Below are 13,570 nucleotides of genomic sequence, written 5' to 3' on the forward strand. Positions count from 1 at the left end.
ATATATTGAAAAAATTGCCATTTTAACCATTTTTAAGTACAATTCTTTGGTATTAATTATTTTACCTTATTGTGTTACAATCACCACCTTCCATTACTGAAACCTCTTTATCACCCAAAATAGAAACTCTTTACCCATTAAACAATTAAGTCCCCACATTTCCCCCAATCCCTGGGCAGCCTCCAATATGGCCCTTCCATTTGGAATTGTGTGCTTTGTTGTGATGTGAAACGTTTTTGTATTTTTCCTTCCTTCCACATTTTTCAGCAATTTCTACTAATGTCACAACCACTCTTTGGTTATACAACTGTATAAATTTACTAACAGTCATTGCACACTTAAATGAGTGAGTTTTCTGGTATATAAATTATATCTGTGTAAAAAAAGAAAGCTGTAACAAAAAATACTCTTGTGTGTATAATAAATAACACTTCCCTATTTGCAGATGACATGATCCTAAATATAGCAAAATGGTGGGGTACAAGATGAACATGCAAAAATCAGTGCCATTTCTATAGATTAGTAATGAACAGTTTAAAGAGGAAATCAAGTAAAAAATTTCATTTACAATAGCAGCTAAAAGAATAAAATATCCAAGAATAAATTTAACCAAAGATACAAAGGAATTGTATATGAACACTATAAAACATTAATGAAAGAAATTAAAGATCTAAGTAAATGGAAGGACATTCCATGATCCTGGATTGGAAGACTAAATGTTGTCAAAATGTCAATTCTACCCAAAGCATTGTATAAATTCAAAGCAATCCCAATAAAATTTTGAACAGTCTTCTTCACAGAAATGGAAAAAATAATAATCAAATTCATATGGAAGGGTAAAGGACTCCAAATAGCCTAAACCATCTTGAAAAGATGGAGGACTCACACACTTCCTGATTTTAAAACTTACTACAAAGCTACAGTAATCAAAACAGCATGGTACTGGCACAAGGACAGATACATAGACCAATGGAATTGAATTGGGAGTTCAGAAATAAACCCTTACACCTATGACCAACTGATTTCTGACAAGGGTGCTGCTCAATAAGTGGCAAAAGAATAGTACTTTCAACAAAAGATGCTGGGAGAACTAGAAATTCATATGCAAAAGATTGAAGGTGGACCTCTACCTCACCATATACAAAAATTAACTTAAGATGGATCAAAGGCCTATATTTAAGAACCCAAAGTTTAAAACTCCTAGAAGAAAATATAGGGAAACATCTATAGGACCATATATTCGCAATGATTTCTTAGATTTTACTTCAGAAGCATAAACAACAAAAGAAAAAATAGATAATTGGATTTTATAAAAATTAAAAACTTTTGTGCATCAAAGGAACTTTATCAAAAAAGTAAAAACACAACCTATGGAAGGGTGGAAAATATTTGGAAACCATATATCTGATAAAGGTTTACTATCTGGAATATATAAGGAATTCCCACAATTCAACAACCAAAAGACAAACAACCCAATTAAAAAATGGGAAAGACTTGAATAGAAATTTCATCAAAGAAGATATACAAATAGCCAACGAACCCATGAAAAGATGCTCAATGTCATTAGCCAGCAGAGAAATGAAAATTAAAACAAACAAACAAACAAACAATGGGACACTGTTTTAGTTTGTTAAAGCTACCGGAATGCAACATACCAGAAATGGAATGACTTTTAAAAAGAGAATTTATTAAATTGCAAGTTTACAGTATTAAGGCCATAAAGATGTCCAAATTAAGGCAACAACAAGAAGTTACCGTTATTCAAGAAAGGATGAAACTATCTGGAGCACCTCGGTCAGTTGGGAAGGCACGTGGTTGACATTTGCTGCAGTCCTGGCTTCTGGACACTTCTCTCAGCTGGAAAGGCATGTAGCAACGTCTGCTAGCTTTCTCTCTTCATTCCATAAGGCTTCCCTGGGGTTATTTTCCTTTTGCATCTCCAAAGAGCTCTGACTGTGTGGGCTCTGTCAGAACTAAAGCTTTTTCCAAAATGGTTCTCTCTTGAGGCACTCCAATAAGCAACTCCACCTTGAATGGGTGGAGACACACCTCCATGAAACCAATAATCAAAGTTACCACTCCACACAATCAGAAAGACCCCATCTAGCAATATTGAATGAGGATTAAAGAACATGGCTTTTTTGGGGTACACAACTGTTTCAAACCAAAACAGACATCATCTCATACTGTCTAGAATGGCTACTATTTAAAAAAACAACAACAGAAAATTACAGATGTTGGATAGGAAGTGGAGAAATAGGAACTGTTGTACATTGTTGGTGGGAATATAAAATGGTGCAGCCATGATGGAAAACAGTTTAATGGTTTCTTAGAAAGGTAAACATGGAATTACCATATGACTCAGAAATTCCACTTCTAGGTATATACCCAGAAGAATTGAAAGCAGGGATTTGAACAGATATTTGCACACTGATGTCCATAGCAATATTATTCATAATTGTCAAATGCTGGAAACAACCAAAGTGTCCATTAACAGATGAATGAATAAATAAAATGTGCTAGAAACACAGAATGGAATATTATTTGGCTGGATGAAGTTCTGATACATCCTACAATATGAATGAACCTTGAACACATCATGTTGAGTGAAATAAATCAGATCCAAAGGGACAACTATTGCTTGATGTCACTTCTTTGAAATAAGCAGAATATACAAATTCATAAGGTCAGAAACTAGAATATAGCCGATCAGAGGCCAGGTGGGGTGGAGAATGGAGAGTTAATGTTTAATTGGTATTGGGTTTCTATTTGGGGTGTTGGAAAAGTTTTGGCAATAAATGATGATGATGGAGGCTTAATTCATGAATGTAATTAACAGCACTGAATTGTATATTTGGAGGTAGATAAAATAGGAAATTTTAGGTTTTATGTAAGTTACCAGAATAAAAAACAGAACTGTACAACACAAAGAGTGAACCCTAATGTGAACTATGTACTATAGTTAATAGTGTAATTATAATAAAATTATTACATCAATTGTAACAAAACTATCACACTAATACAAAATACTAAGAGGAAAAAGTGCATGTGAGAGGGTGATATGGAAACTCTACTTTCTGCATGATTTTTCTGCAAGCCTACAACTGCTCTTTAAAAGTAAAAAAAGAGTAGCCTCAACAACCTATTCCCCAATTTCATCCCTATGAGGTTGTCTCTACTTTGGTGCTGGTAGGTAGATTGTTCATTAAGCCATATTCCCCAGAAAGGATTTGTGGTAATAGTACTCGATCTCTATTCCCGAGCTCTTTTTAGTGTGTTTCTTCTACTGCAGAGGATAAAAATAGACTAAGACTCTGTTGTAGCTAAAATTCTGTATGCAGATTAGATTCTACCACTCAGATGCACTCAGGGGAGTTTGGAAAGGTAGAAATGAGGCAGAGACCATCTTCCTGTGGCTTTCGCTATATCTGTTGGGAAGAACATTTATGAAAACTTTGGGCTTTCTGCTGCATCATGTCAGTAGCCAGTCATTAACTTTGTAGGGGTCAAGAGGTAGTTGTGAGAGCAACAGCAGCAGCCTGATCCCTTAGTTGTAGCTGTAAGTTGTGCATTATTGAACGTTAATGGTCCCATTAGTGGCCCCCTGAATTCCCACCTTCCTAATTGTGGAAGGGGTGGCAACTCGACTGTCATGTCACTTTGGCAGTGTCGTTTAAGGAGCTATTACTGGGGCTCCAGCCTACAGCTCTTTCAAAATTTGCAACAACCTTTAAGCACCTGATTTCCTGTATTAAATCCGTTTCAGCTAGAGTGGTTTCTATTTCTTGCAGCTGAAGCTTGCCTGATACACTCCCTTTGACTTGAACTAGTTTAAAAGAGTTTCTGTTCCTTGCAGCCAAATGATCTCAGTTTAAGATACCAAGGGGGACAGTGAAGGTTGACTGCTGCAACAAGGGATGGGAAAATGAGCAATTCAGTGAGGCAGAGTTATTCAACTATCACATGTCACTCAATACCTATTCTGTCAGGCTCTATGCTGGGTTCTGGAGATGCAAAGATACAGAGATAAATCATGAACAGTCCCTGCTCTCAAGGAATTCTAAAGCTAGTTGGCAGATAAGTGAATACATCACAGAGCAATGTGGTATGTTCTATAAATGAAATAAATCAAATGCAGTGGCAGCCCAGAGAAGAGAATGATAATTCTGCCTACCCAGGGGTATTAGGAGATGGTATTAGAGCTAGGTCTTATAGAATGAATGAGTCTGAAAAAAAAGAAGAGAAAAAAGACTATTCACCCCCCCAAAAGCCTTCTTGGACCTAGAATGAATCAGTCAATTTGACTGCATCATTCCATTTAAAATTCAGAATATCCCCATAAGGTAGGTATTATTAACTCCTTTTTACAAATAAGGAAGCTGAGCCTTGGAGAGGTTACTAATTTGGCATTGTCACACATTCAGACACAGTAGGAGCTAAGGTAATAGAATCCACTGTAGAGCATGTAAACAGAAAGATATTTATTTCAGGTTATTAACTAGCTTGCAGAATCACTGATAGCACTATAGAAATAGACTTTATGCTGAGCTCTCATGAGTAACTTCCCAAGTCATGCTGCAGAACTGGGCCACCAAGGGAGTTGTGGCCCTGCCACAATCAGGAAGTCTCTCTTAAGGCTGCTGGCTCGAGGGCCCTGCATGTCTACCACAATTCACACCAGCACAAATGATTACCTTGTGCCCTGCCACTCTTCTCATTTAGCTCAGTTGTAAACTCAAATCTTGCCATCAGAGTGCATCTGATTTGTGTGACCCTACCTGGAAAGCAGTCTAGGAAATGTGATTTTCAGTGTTCAAGCCTCTAGCACAGGAAGACACATAAGAAGGTTGTCAGGTTGGATGTTGAATGAACCAATCCATCATTTTTACCACATTCAGTTTGAGGGCTTAAGAACATTCACTAAACAGATTGATAATATCCAGTGCTGATGGGGATCTGAGGAAATGGACATTCTCATACTTTGTTATGTAAGTGTGAACCATGAAGAATTTATTGGAGCATACTTTGGAAGCATGTAATAATATTAAAGTAAGCATACCCAATGAACCCATTAATCCCACTTTTAGGGGTTTAACCTACAATGAAGGAAATAGCACAAATACATGAAATTCAAGAATGTTTGTTGCAGTATTGTAACTGTATAATTTTGAAATGACCTAAATGTCCATCAATAGGTAAAGAGTTAAAGAAATAAATGGCACATCCATGTAGCAGAATACTATTAGGCATTAAAGGGAATTAGATGGAGATTTATGTACTGCCTGAAAATATGTCCTTGAAATGTTGACTGAAAAAAAAAGATGCAAGCAATTTGTCTAATATAATCCCATTTAAAGGACATAAGAGATATGTGAGTATAGGAAAAATTATTCATATTTTTCAATTACCCTTTGAGATTGAAAAGGTGAAGGTTAGGGAGTTTTATGAAAGTACAAATTATACTGTATATAATTATAGAATTATACTTTCTTTAATTCTTAAAAGCCTGGGATTGTAGGTAAATTTTGCTTTTTTGGTTGTGATATTCGGTATTTTTCATACGTATATGTGTGTATCTTTTAAATCTTTTTTTAAAAAAGGATAATTGAGTATATGTTTTAAAACTAGAAATAAAAACAAAAATTAAAAAGGGTGTTTTTCACCCAGAACCAGTTCCGCTGGTGACAGGAGGCTTTCCACCAGGGAGTGCAGAAAGGTCCATGCTCAGACCCCAGTCTGCAGGGACAACGGGAGCTGATTTAGCTTGACTCTGTCTTTCTGTGAAGAGGACAAGGGAAGGGTGTGGGATGTCTTCAGCTGATTGGGTCCATGGAAGGCAAGCTGTGCCCAGGTCCTTATTTCCCCCAGCGATGAGTCGACCACAGAAGGCTCCTGGGGCTGGGCATAATAATGAGAGGCAGTAGGGGGATGGAGACGTGAAAAATATAGTCCTGGCTGTCAAAAAGCTTACTAACCTAGAATGAGCCGAGAATTAACATCAAGGGATTGAGAGAACCTTCTCGACCAAAGGGGGAAGAGTGAAATGAGACTAAGTGTCAATGGCTGAGAGATTCCAAACAGAGTCGAGAGGTTATCCTGGAGGTTATTCTTATGCATTAAGTAGATATCACCTTGTTGTTCAAGATGTAGTGGAGAGGCTGGAGGGAACTGCCTGAAAATGTAGAGCTGTGTTCCAGTAGCCATGTTTCTTGATGATGATTGAACAATGATAAAGCTTTCACGATGAGACTCTGTGAATGTGAAAACCTCGTGTCTGATGCTCCTTTTGGCTACTATATCAACAGAAGAGTAGAACATATGGAATAAAAATAAATAATAGGGGGAACAAATGTTAAAATAAATTTAGTTGGAAATGCTAGTGGTAAATGAAGGCGAGGGGTGGGGGATATGGTATGTATAATCTTTTTTTTTCTTTGTTATTGTTTTATTTCTTTTTCTGTTGTCTTTTTATTTCTTTTTCTAAATCGATGCAAATGTTCTAAGAAATGAACTATGTGATGATATTAAGAATTACTGATTGTATGTGTAGAATGGAATGATATCTTAATGTTTTGTTAATTTTTTTAATTAATAAAAAAGTTTAAAAAAAAAAGCTTACTAGTCAAAGGACAATAATACCAATGACAAGTCATGTCAGAAATAATATTTTTTACTTAGATCTATACAGCGCTTAACAATTTACAAAGTACTTTCTCTTTCTTGTTCTCACTGAATTCTGCCAACAGTCCTGTGAGGGAATCAGGGCAAGAATCATGTCCGCATTTTGCAGATGAGGAAGCTGAGGCTCAGAAAAGACAGCGACAAAACTGCCTTTTATCAACTTCTCTCACAGCCATTAATTCATTCACTAGGGCATAGCTTGGCCGAGGAAAGGGCCCTGGAGAGTAGTGCTGGGCTCTGAGGTCTCGTGGGTGGTGCATTTCTATCCTGTGATGCATTCAGCTGCTTGAGCTGAGAATTCCATCCAACTCCACAACATGTAGGGGGCCAGTTCTGTTCTCTGCCAAAGGACAAGGCTTTTCAGTACACCGGTGAGGGGAGAACAAAATGATTTCTGCCTTGCTCTGTCCCTCTGATTCATACTTGGTCCTACTGACCAGTGCTATTTTGCATTTTCTGACATTGCAATATATTGTCTGCAAATGTTTTGATTTGTTTTTCACTAGAATATGAAGCTCCATAGTGGCAAGAACAGTGATGTCCACACTTAATTCTTAGGTATCTTCTAAGACCATTTCTCTTTTTTTTTGTTTTTTTAACTGCTACCTTCAGTAAGAAATATAACTTATATTCAATTCCCGGACCATGCACCGCCCCCCCCTCCCAAAAAAAGAAATGCAACTTACATATGTAACGGAAATAAATTTCATAAGGTGACATTTATCTTAAGTGTACAATACACTCAATAGTTTCTGTTATATTGTATTTTACATAATTTCACTTTTTAAGCATTCTAGTCTCTTACAATGTAATATGGTATCTTGGATTCGATTCTGGAATGGAAAAACGACATTAGTGGAAAAAGTGGTGAAATTCAAATAAAATCAAGAGTTTAGTTAATAACATTATTATAGGATCATTAATTTCTTAGTTTTAACAAATGTACCACAGTTATTTTAAAATCTGGGTAAAGGAAATATGGGCACTCTCTTGCAAATTTTCTTAAATATAAAATTATTCCAAAAGAAAAAATTTATTAAGAAAACAAACAAAAACATTCTCGTCTCAACCATCTTAATTGATTTCACAAACAACTAATGGGTTGCAGTTCATTCAATGAATATTGTAGATGCCATATCTTTTTGTATAATGCAGATGGGAAGAACTGTGATTTATGAATGCCCATTATGTCTCCTTCTTTGACCCTCTGGCATACTGCCACAGCAGACCTCTCATAGCCCTTGGTCCTCTCTGCCTTGCCTTAAACCATCGTACACTCATTTTGCAGAAAACATCTGCCCGAGTCATTTGTAGACCCTCAGAGGAATACAGGATACATATTTGTTAACCAAATGCCTGAAGGATTAACTGTCTCAACACCCTTGCTTGTGAATTTTCTCATCACTTTAAATTGTGGCACAATTGTGTTTATATATGGAAATCTAATGCTAAGGCATTTATGAAAACCTTATGTGAACTCTATTTTTCCAAACCTCTGGCAGAAAGTCTTCCTCGACAAAGACTTCATTATCATCTTTGGGTGTTACAGTAGCACAGGAAGCATAGCGCCTATGGAAGAAAGTTAATTATTTTTAACTTTGCTTATTATTTTGTTTCACGAATAACACCCATCCATTATTGAAAAATATAGGAAATAAAGATATTTTAAAAGGAGGGAAAAAAATGAGATTCTAAAAAGTCACCTCTAATTCCTCTAGGAATAACTATTGTTAACATTTTGATCTTTTAGTCAAACAATTTTAGAAGTGTCTTTTCTTGGGCTGTTCCTGCATTCTGGAATGCATTTTCTCCTTTTTGTTCTTCACCTGAGTACTTCCTACTTATCCTTGTGGACCTAACGTTTGATCTTATCTCTGGGATGTTTTTCTGCCCTCTGTGCCTTTCTCAGCTCTAGAAAGATTAAGTACTACCATTTAGGCATTTCAATGATATTTTGGTTATCATTGTTATAGTTGGTATCTTAACTGGTTGTTCATATGTCTATGTGTTCCAACAGTCAGGGAGTTCTTTGATGGCAAGGGCCATGCCCAGAGCAGGTTTTGTTGGATGGTTGTATGGTTGGATGGAAGGAGACAGTGTCTCATGACTTTTTGTCTACTATGGAGAACATCCTTAGACTGTCAGCCCTGTAGTGAAAGTCTGCAGCCTTTGCCTCAGTTAGGTTGCCATTAAAGAAGAGTCACTGGTAGAGACAATATGGAGGATGCCAGGTGCCTTATCAACAGGACTACAAAGACAACTTGAATGCCTGTCCTCAGGAGGAGGAAATCCCCCAAAGTTCCATGGAAATCTGTGCATGGTCCTGGACGTGGGCCCTTTACTCACTGAAGATACAACAGACTTGCCCAGCCATTCTGAAAGGTAGCAGCAGGGGGCCCATGTTTCAATCTCAGATGTGTGACAACCATGCTGCTGCAAGGCCTTGGACAAGGTACCCCCTGCTGCAGGCCTCAAGTTTCTCATTTTACAAGAGGATTAAATTGGGTGGCTTTTAATTCCCCTCAGGCTCTATAGTATCATGATTTAAGCACCAACTGTTGATGTTACTCAGAGAACAGACAGGATAGAGGGCAGTGAATGTTGCATATCTCACCTAAATGGTGCTTGCTGCTACCATTTGGCACTTTGGCCAACTCATCTTACTTCCCTGGACCTAAGTTTCTAGGATTGGGCCAGCTGTGCACTTCATCTTCAAAAAAGGACTCTCTCAGAGACCTATGAAAAGGACCGTGCGAAGTTCTCTGAGGCAAAAGCTTCTAATGATATTGCTTAATAATTTTTAAAGCATCCAACTTGGCTGAATCAAGATTTCCAGAGTTCTAGTGAAGAAACTCATGGGTTTATGAGAGTGCTAACACAAGATCAAATGAAACAAGGATCAATCACCTTGGACTAAATGAACTGATAAAGAATGATTATAGTTTTGTTTGGATGATGCTAATGTTATACTGTTCTCTTTTCTAGATATAAGGGACCCCTCACTCTTTTCTCTTAAACTGTCTATTATTCTTGAAACAGTCATCTTTTCCTCCCCGCCTGACCCCTGCAGAATTTGGAAACTCTTATTGAATATTATATTTTTATGGCAATATAATTATTCACATGGGGTTGATCAGAATCATCCTCCTTGATAACAGGAAATAACAGGAGACACTGATTATATAACCAAGTCTTTGGAATGGTATCTCAAGAACATAGAGGGAATTCCAAACCTATTGCCTACTATGGCCTGCAACTTGACGCAATTGCCAGTGCCTACCTAAATTCTGTTAAAGGTACAGCAGAAGCTGCTAAGTTAGTCAAAGCCTCAGCAAACATAACTCTGAGCAGACCCAACATTTTTCCTCCAGAAACTGACTTCTTATGAGATCCTTCTACTTTCACTTCCTAATCTTTACCTAAAGTGTTGCAATGTCCTTAAACCTGTTTTTCTGTGACTTTTATCCAATGTGGGGAAGCCACATAACTGTAAATTGGTAACTTCACAATTGACTCCATACATGCTCCTTTAACCATCCCAGTTGTCATTCTATTTTTTAATGACTCTTATGACAGAAATCCTGATGGTAAATTCCTAGCAGGCTATGTGGCCATCACTCATTATGAACTGACTGAAATGAGGCAGCCTTCCACAATTTTTCTTCTGCCGAACAGGATGACCTCTGCTTTTAGCTGAGCCTGCTTTCTATCTGAAGGAACATTTGTTACTATCTATACTGATAAGAGACATGCTTTTGGTGTGATCCATGATTTCAGCCTACTATGGAAACAAAGATGGTTCCTCACTTCTTCTGGTAGTCTAATTAAAAATGGACAAGTAATAATCTCCTTTCTGCCATTTTACTCCCATTTATGGTTGTCATCATTAAGAAAGGCAAAAAGAACTCAGCCTGAATATCAAATAAAATGCCTGGCTGAGATTATAGACATAAACTAAACTGTCTAAATTAACTGAAGAAACTGGCCTTCCTGGCCCAAAATTTTACCCGTGGCCCTGATGGTCATTCATAACACTTCCTTTGGGAAACACAAACTCTCCCCATATGAAAGTGTTACTGGCAGGCGTATGTCTCTGTGGATAAAATTGACCCTGATCATTGATTTTCATACCAGGAAATGATCAGTTTGCAAGTCCTTAGTGCATTATGCTAAAAATTATATACAAATGGTAAAGGACACCTTTCCTGATCCACATGATGGATGCTCAATCATGATTTGGAACCAGGAGACAGGGTCAACTGGAAGTGACACCACTGAAAGATAGCCCAAGTACCTATTAAATGGGAACATACTAAGTGCTCCTAACTTCTGTGACTGAAACAAAATTACAAGGTATTTAGCTGTGGGCCCACATCTCTAAACTGAAAAAAGCTTCACCAGAACCTGGACTTGTTCTACCTCTGGAGATTTAAAAATCAAAACTAACCAGGAAGTGAAGTAGATAATGTCACAACATAGGCTCAAGTGCAGATAATTTTGGTTGTCTCAAAGCCATTGAAACACGGGGATCCAATGCTTTTTTTCTAGATAGAATTCCAGAACCGAGTCCCTGCCACCATGGTGAAATGGTATAATGATTATGCTGAGATAAATTAATGTGAAAAATTATTCAGCTCCTGCAAATTAGCAGAGCTTCTCCAGGAAGAGTTCATCTAGAGGTTCTGTTCCTCCTCTCCATGGGGCTACCTATAGCCTGAGCACCAGCACTAAAGAGACTCCAAGGACCACATCTCCCTATATCCTGTAGTGCAGTCTGGACCAAAGCCATCTTACAGGCAGTCCTGTGCCAGTGGCAACACTGAAAGTCTCAGTTTTTTATTAGAAAGTATAGGCTGCTGGGCCGTGGCAGCTTCACAATAAATCTTAAAAATTAAAAAAAAAAAAAAAAGATTGGACCAGCTTTTACATACTATGATTTTATGACCAGAGTGACAATGAATGCAACTTTTGGAAGCCACCTAATACCAAGAGAAAGTCCCTGTGCTGGTTTGAAAGGATGTATGGACCCTAGAAAAGCCATGTTTTAATCAAAATCCCATTTTGTAAAGGCAGAATAATCCCTATTCAATACAGTATGCTTGAATCTGTGATCAGATCATCTCCCTGGAGATGTGATGTAATCAAGAGTGGTTGTTAAACTGGATTAGGTGATGACATATCACAACCCATTTGGGTGGATCTTGATAAGTTTCTGGAGTCGTATAAAAGAGGAAGCATTTTGGAGAATGAAGGAAATTCAGAGAAAGCAGAGAATGCTGAAGACCACGAATCAGAGTCCACGAGCCAGCGACCTTTGGAGATGAAGAAGGAAAATGCCTCTCAGGGAGCTTCATGAAACCAGAAGCCAGGAGAGAAAGCTAGCAGTTTGCCATGTGCCCTTCTAGCTGAGAAAGAAGCCCTGACTGTATTCACCATGTGCCTTCTCACTTGAGAGAGAAACCCTGAACTTCATTGGCCTTCTTGAACCAAAGTATCTTTCCCTGGATGCCTTAGATTGGACATTTCTATAGACTTGTTTTAATTGGGACATTTTCTTGACCTTAGAACTGTAAACTAGCAACTTATTAAATTCCCCTTTTTAAAAGCCATTCTGTTTCTGGTATATTACATTCTGGCAGCTAGCAAACTAGAACAGTCCCCTTTAAAGATAGAACATTCAGTCTCAAAGAAAATAAGATTGCATAGTTGATGCTGTTTTCTGCTCAATGTGTTCTCAGAGACCACCTCTTGCAATAAAATAAATGTTTTATCTTTTACAAAAATCACACTGATATTGGGAAAAGTAGTTTCTAAACCCATTCCAATGGCTATCACCACATCACACTGATTTGCAGATTTGCTGACCCCCAAATTGGGAAACGACAAGCATCAGTGCTGCAACTGCTGCTAAATTCTCAGTTGTTTCAGAATGTTTTACCTTTTATTTGTAAATGACAGCACTTAGAGTTATTCAAAGGACAGAGTATCAATAGTATTATGATATCAAGCTTGTGTCTACTTTTTCATCTAGAAACACCATGATTATAATTTATTGTTATGAGGATTAGTGGCCACCAATATGAAATTTCAGTGATGAACAAAAATTTGGAAAAGGATTTTTCTCATATAGCAAAGAATGAATTTATGCATATAAAGAACAGGAAAAAGACAGGAAGAAAATTCATGAAAATGTTAACAGTATATGCAAAAATGTTCAATATCGTTAATTATTATGGAAATGCAAATTAAATCCACAATAAAATCTCAGCATACACTTGTTAGAATGTCTAATATTAAAAAGGTCAATCAAACCAAGTGTTGGCAAGAATGTGGAAGAAATGGAACTCTCATACACATATGTGGTAATGAAAAATGTATAACTAGTTTGGGCAACAGTTCTTAAAAAACAGTTTGGAAATTTCTTAAAAAGTTAAACAAATACGTACCATATTGTAAGTATAAAATTAAGTTTAGTTTTCACACAAAATAGTGCGGAGTGGGGGAAAATGAAACTTAGTGAACAAAGGCTGCAAAACAGCCCAGACCCGTTCAGTGGTCTGGCAGGGAGTGGGGGGGGGGCCTCTGATGTAAGCTTGGGGACAGGTGTCGTTTCCTTACATGTGAAAGAATTGTGAGTTAGATCTCTTGGACAGGCTGAAACCTCTGGAGTACCCCAGCCAATGGGCAAATGGGAGGGAGTTGTGTGTTAGGCTCAGGGAATAAATGTTGCTGCCTCCTGTTGTTTGGTGCACCAGCCATCACATTTTGGCTGCAGGCCTATTCTTGTAATAAATTCTTTTCTTCTCCACAATCCGAGCATTTATTCTCCTTCAGGTACGGCTTTTTTTCCGACACATATGATCTGGTAATTCCAATCCTAGATATCTAC

At 37.6% G+C, this 13,570-nt stretch overlaps 1 protein-coding gene across 3 annotated transcripts in view; it reads left to right on the forward strand.

Annotated features, from left to right (window-relative positions):
- PAK1 (p21 (RAC1) activated kinase 1) overlaps positions 1 to 13,570 on the forward strand; it is a 287,689-nt gene that overhangs the window by 53,047 nt on the left and 221,072 nt on the right. The gene's annotated exons all lie outside the window — the stretch shown is intronic.

This window comes from Tamandua tetradactyla, chromosome 8, assembly GCF_023851605.1.
Source record: "Tamandua tetradactyla isolate mTamTet1 chromosome 8, mTamTet1.pri, whole genome shotgun sequence".
Lineage (NCBI taxonomy): Eukaryota > Metazoa > Chordata > Mammalia > Pilosa > Myrmecophagidae > Tamandua > Tamandua tetradactyla.